We start from the raw sequence: 6,524 nt of genomic DNA on the forward strand, positions 1-6,524 counted from the left end.
GCGAGTTACTTAACCTCCCAGAACCTCAGCTTCCACTTCTGGGAAATGAGGTTGGGTGGGCGTTAAATGAGAAAATGTGTTGGAAATGCCCAGCACTTTGCCCAGTGTACCAGAGTCGCTTGGTAAGTGTTATTCTCATTATTTCCTCCTTCCTCCCTGCCCCCTCGGACCGCTGTGTGGGAGCCCCCTGTCTGCAGCCAACCAAGGGTGCAGAGGACGCCGCACTTGGCGGTCGTCCTTGGCGGCAACGCCGATCACTGCCTCCAAGGGGCGCCACCACACCGACCACCCCATCCCCCCGCCCCCCGGTTCCCGGGGGTTGCTGTTCTCACCGCGGCCGCGCGGGGTCGTCTGGGCCCGGAGTTTTCAGGGGCCGAGGGCGCGCGGGCGGCGGGGAGGTCCGAGCCCGAGATGAATCAAGGATGTTCTTCGGGAATCACAGTGATAATAATAGACAATAATAATAGTAACGGCACCGGATCCAGCAGTCATCAGCTGTTACCGATTTAAGAGGCGCATTCGCGTGCTGGGAGGGAGGTTGCGGGACTCAAGGGAAGGAGCCAGGCTCAGTCTCAGGCTGCGTTCTAATCCAGACAGCCCACTCTCGCGTTCCGCTCTGTAGCCTTGGGCCTCTCTCAGCCTGCTTCATCAGCATTCAAATGGGACCATAATAATATAGTTCTTTTTTTTTTAATTAATTAATTAATTTATTTATTTATTTTGGCTGTGTTGGGTCTTCGTTTCTGTGCGAGGGCCTCCTCTAGTTGCGGCAAGCGGGGTCCACTCTTCATCGCGGTGCACGGGCCTCTCACTATCGCGGCCTCTCTTGTTGTGAAGCACAGGCTCCAGACGCGCAGGCTCAGTAGTTGTGGCTCACAGGCCTAGCTGCTCCGTGGCATGTGGGATCTTCCCAAACCAGGGCTCGAACCCGTGTCCCCTGCATTGGCAGGCAGATTCTCAACCACTGCACCACCAGGGAAGCCCAATAATATAGTTCTTGAGAGGAATAAATGAGCTCCTGGAGAGCTCATCCAAGAGCAACTTGGGAACGTGCATTTATTGTCATTCTCACCCCTACCCTGTGAGGTAGAGGGAGCTATTATTAAGTTCCCTTTACAGCTGAGGATCCTTTGGGGGGCCTTTCCCAGGCTCCCTGCGCTGGGTCTCTCTCCTAGCACAGCCCACAGGCCAGTCCAGGAGCTCACCGCCTAAACCCACCACTCAGGAGTGTCTCCTCTCCTCTCTGGAGGTGCAGGTTCTACTTCAGACCCTCAGGCTCCTCTGGACACTGCCTTTCCATGCCTAGGTAACGGCTCAGGCCAGTAGACTTCCTCTGGCTGGTCCCACTACAAGCCCCCTCTCCATGCCTACCTACCTCTTCCAAAACCCCATCCAGTCACCTCCTCCAGAAAACCTTTCCTGGGCTCTCTCTCCCCAGGTCCACAGCCTTTGCACATGCTGTTGCCTCTAGCTGGAACATACTTTCCCTCAGCCCTAAAGCCTGTTAGGGCACAGCTTAAATATCACTTCTTCCAGGAAGTCCACTTCCCCTATGCTACTGCAGCCCCCTGTGCTTCTAAACAGGTTGCAGCATAGGGGACTGCTTATTTAGTGCTTCATCTACCACCTTTACATAGTGATGCCTCTGAAAGCAGAAACCACACCTATTGAAGGCTCCATAGCATCCCAGAGTGGGGCCCAGCAAATGGGACAAAGTGAATGTTCAGTGAATGCATGTCCGTTGAATGAGTGATTAGACCCGACTGGGTCCACTCACAGAGCCTTCTCAAGAGCCTCAGCTCAGAGGCACATGCCTAGTCACAGAAACAGAGGCGACAGTCATGCAGAGTCACATGCAAGCATAGAGTCACAGTCATACACAAGAGGCACGTGCACAAAGTCGCATTCATCTGTGCTCATTTCTGCTTCTCTGTGTCTGGGTACCTTTGTGTCCTAGGTATGTATTCAGTCTCTTCTATTGTGACTTGGGGTCCCTGAGAACAAGAATTGTGTCTCCTTTCCTAGCCTGGTAGCCCCTAGGGAGAGTGAATTGCCTCCATTGGACTGGGGATCCCAGGGGAAGTGTATGTCTTCCCAGGTAGTTTGGGGAGCTGGGCCAGGGAGTGTCTTCCCTACCAGCCTGGGTGCTCTTGGATTATGCTGTCTCCCACATCAGACTTGGAGCCCTTGGGATGGGGCCATAGCTCCCCCACTAGCTATTCTTGGGCCCTCAGGACAGACTGGGTCTGATTAAGCTGGGTACTCCAGGAGCAGAGCTGAGCTGGATCTTCCCCATCAGATTGGTGGCTCCTATGGGCATGGCTGTGTCCTCCCAACCCCTCTCCACCCCTGCCACCTGCCCACCCGCCAGGCCCTCCTCCCACCATGGTACAGTGATTGGGGCTGGATTGGGCTGCTGGGGCTTTGGAAGCAGCAGCAAAACTAACAGCAAACCTGGGAGAGGCTGGTCCTACAGGATCCCCTAGGAGGTGACGGGATCAGGGAGGCTTCAGCAGTGGGGGACCTGGCCCAGTGCAGGGTATCTGGGCAAGTCCTTCACGTGTCTTCCATTCATTCACCAAGCCCGTCCAGAGTCCCTGGGCCTGGCCCTGCAGCCACCACGTCTATTATCTTGTTGAATTCTCTCACCGGTCCAATCCTGGGAGGTAGGTGTGATCATCACCATGTTTCTAGGTGAGGAAACTGAAGCTCAGAGAAAAGCAGTGACTTGCCCTAAGTCACATAGCTGGGAAGTAGCAGAGGTGGGCTTCCCACTGCACAAGCTGCTTGCTTCCTTCCAGCCCAGGTTTGAGGAACACTGGGGAGGTAGAGTCAGCAGGGTGCAGTGACTGTGTGTGTGTTTCTGGCTTGGGCCTGTGGAGCTGGCTACGGAGATGGGACTGCCGGGAGTGGGAGTGCCTGGTAGGGAGACCGGGAACAGTGAGGAGAGGCAGGTTCCACAGGCAGCTGGCCAGGGCAGGCAGGAGGCGGGCCAGGCCTGGAACCCAGTCTTCCCAGTTCCCAGCACCAGCATCCCCTCCCCAGTCGGCTCCTGGCACTGGAGTCCTGGTTTCAAGTCCCATTCATCATCTGACCCCTCTCTGGGCCTCACTTTTCCCATCAGAGGAACCAGGGCAGAGATCTGGTGGGGACCGTGGCCGGCACTCCTGCTCCTTTAAGCCTTTCTCCGTGGAGGGTGTGGCCGGCTGCAGGTGAGCGGAGTTGCCACATCAGCAGGGTGAGCCCCGCCCCATTCCCTCCCCCAGCTCCAGAGGGAGCCCCAGAGGACGGTGGGAAGTGGGTGGAGAGAGCACTGAGCCCAGCCGGCTGGAAGGGGGCGGGGTGGCCGCACGGGTGAGTAGGGGAGACGCGTGTGCATGTATCTGACCGTGCTGTACCTGATGGAATGTCTGTGAATGCTTCAGATCATACAGGAGTGTGTACACAACGTGTGTGACTTTGACTGTGAGCATGTACTCAAGTGTGCAAGACTGTGTGCAAGAATGTATGAGTGTCCCTGAGCGCGTCTTTGTGTGCCCCTGTGTCTGCGCGGATAGCTCTGGGTTTGCCCTTTTGTCTGTGTGGACGTTGTGGACAGGTGCTCGTGTGAATATGTCTGAAGGTGTGGATATACTTGAAGGTAAAAACGTGTGTGGATGAGTTTGTGAATGTCTCTGAGCGTGTCTTTGTGTCTGGGGGTGACTCTGAATGTCCTGAGTGTACAGGAGTATGTGAATGTTTCCAGGGTGCCTTCGTGTGGCCACGTGGACAAGGGCGCGTGTGACTGTGTGTGTCGCGAGCAGAGGCCTCTCAGGTTAGGTCTGAACCTCTGTGAGTCCACATTGAGCAGCCTCCTCCCACTGACCCCTGACCCTTCAGAAAAGCCCAGCCTCTGTGCCTCGCTCCTTCATGGTTACTCACCTCCCTGCCACCCCTGACCCCCACCCATCCACCTCCTGCCTTGAAGGGCAGTCCCTCTCTTGTCCAGTTTCCCTTCTTCCCACCCAAAGGGAGTCTCAGTTACTTCCTCCAAGGAGCCTTCTGTGACCAGAAAAGGAACCCTAACATTAGCTAAGCAGTTGTACCTCCACTTGACAAATGAAAATGTGGGCTCAAAGCACTGCAGGTCCCATGGTGGGCACATGAATTTGACCCCATGACTCCTACAACTCAGGGTAGGACCCCTGGCCTCCTCCAGACCCATCAATGGTCCCAGTCCAAGGCTCTGAGAAGGAAAAAGGGAACTGACATTCGGGGACCCCCAGCCACTGGCTTGGCTGTTCCTGTGTTGTCATTTCATTCGCTCCAGTCTTGCTCAGAGAGGTGAGACAGCTTGCCCAGGTCACAGTCAGGGAGTAGCTGAGTCAGGATTTGAACCCAGGTCTCTCAAGCTCTGGAGCTCATACTTTTAGGGACAGTGTTGAGGGGTGAGGGGTCAGTCCGGGGCTGACTGGCCATTAGTCCCCGAGAGAAAGGCAAAAAGGTGATGAGACATGAGTAGAAATGAGGAAGGTGGCTTGAGACGGTTCCCATGTGGCATCACACCCAGAGCCAAGATGACACTGTCTCACATGAGCCCTGGGGGCTGAGCCGGACTTCCTGTTCTAACCCGAGTCTGGCTCCCTGTCTCGGGGCCCCCTCCCCTGGACTGAGCCACTGGGTTGAGGGAAAACGTGACTAAGTGGGCCCGCTTGAGCAAACTCCCTGCTGGCTGGTCACAAGTGTTTGAAATTCCACTGTCCCTCTGACCTCTGTCCCCTGGAGGCTCCCCTTTTAGACCAGAACCCCCGGCTCCAGGGGAGGTATCTGGAGCCACCTCGCAGACTGAGGGAGTCTGATTGGAGTGAGGGTCTCAGATTGATGGAAGTCCTGGATGCCCATCTGGAACAGGGATGGGAGCAATGAAACAGGACAAGGGCCCAGAGGGAGTGTGGAGGGTGGACCCCTGGGGAGGCTGAAACAGGCTCTTCACCACAGCCTCACTTCACTCTCCCCAACAGCCCCTGGGGTAGGCTTTACTTCCATATTTCTAAGGAGAAAACTGAGACTCTGAGAGGCAGATACCTGGTAAAACAGGACTCAAATCTCATCTTTGGAATTCAAGTCCAGGGCTCTTGCTACCATTTGTGGCTTCCTCTGGATCAGCTAGGAGGAGGCCAGAGAGGCAGGGATGGAGAGGCGGTGTCCCTTTGGTTCCTTTGGATGAGAAGGACCAGGGGAATGCTCACCCTCTGCTTCAGGAGATGGGGCTGAAGGAAGACGGGGAGGTGCCCCTCCCCTGGGACCTCACACGTCTCCACAGGTGTTCAGGAAGCAAACAGCTTCCCTGACCTGGAGTCTCATCTTGGCCACAGCTGCAGGCTCCCACGTCTGGCCCCTAGAGTCACAGAGGCTCGGTCCTTCTGGGCCTTCACTGCTGTCTTTCCTGCATGTCTTGCCTGCCGAGACTCCTTGCTGGGCTTGGCTCCTGCGGCCTCATGATACTGCGCGTGGCTCTCTCTGAGTCGCTCGCTTACTCCCTGAGAGAGGATCTGCTCGTTCAATGAATCTGACTCCTGGAGGGCAGTTTCCAGCCACACCACTTCATGGGCCCCTGGCCAGCTGAGTGAGGGCCAGGCCCACCTCTGGTCCAGTTAGGGGCAGGGCAGCGGGGCCACTCGGTTCAGAGTATAGTGACCTAAGAAACCCTTAGAAAGGACTGTGGGCGAGCCAGGCATCTAGAGCATAAACTACCGCCTTGAGCCCAGACCCTGATTTCAACTGCTTCTATGAAGTTGGGGACAGTGCCTTGTCATCTCTTTGCTCCTAGTGCCCCACACAGGGCTGGCAGGGCTGAGTTGTGGCAACTGTGTTGAGGCACAAGTGAGTGAAGTCAACTAAGGAGCCTTGGGGCTCTGGCCAAGGCTGTGGCTGTGCAGTGGGGCCTGCAATTCCTATGCCCTTGTCCAGGACACTCAAGATCACCATCACCTCCAACCTCCCTGGACTTGGGTCTCCCTCCCACGGGTCTGCTTCTCTGTGTCCTGGAGACGCCTGGAACACCCGGTGGCCACCCCTGCCACTCCAGACTCAGGGCTGTAAGCCACAGCCTCTCTGCCTGTAGGTCTGACTCTGTGTCCCTGACCCTGGAGCTCACAGCCTTTCTCCCTTGCCCCCTCGCTGCCTGGGTGTCCTTCTGTTTCCGGCCTCCATGTGTGGCCCTGCCCGACCCTGGCCTGGTCTGAGCGGAGGGGTGGAGGGGATGGGAGGGTGTGCACAGTGCAGCTTTGTTCAGGGGATCGGGTTGGGACGGATGCCTGCTCTTCTCTTCCAGCGCCTGGCCTGAGTCTTGGCAAGCCAGAGGGGGAGCTGCCTCTCTGCAGCAGCAGCATCTCAACATCCGTGCCACTGGCAGAACGGGCCCAGAGCCACCATGGAAGCTGACCAAGAAGGCCCTTAGCTGGGCTCTCCTTCCAGGCTATTACTGATCCCTTTTCCTCTGGCTCCTCCATCTCACGACCTGGGCCCTGGGCCATGACAAAGCC

The sequence above is a fragment of the Balaenoptera musculus genome, chromosome 1 (genome assembly GCF_009873245.2).
Source record: "Balaenoptera musculus isolate JJ_BM4_2016_0621 chromosome 1, mBalMus1.pri.v3, whole genome shotgun sequence".
NCBI lineage: Eukaryota > Metazoa > Chordata > Mammalia > Artiodactyla > Balaenopteridae > Balaenoptera > Balaenoptera musculus.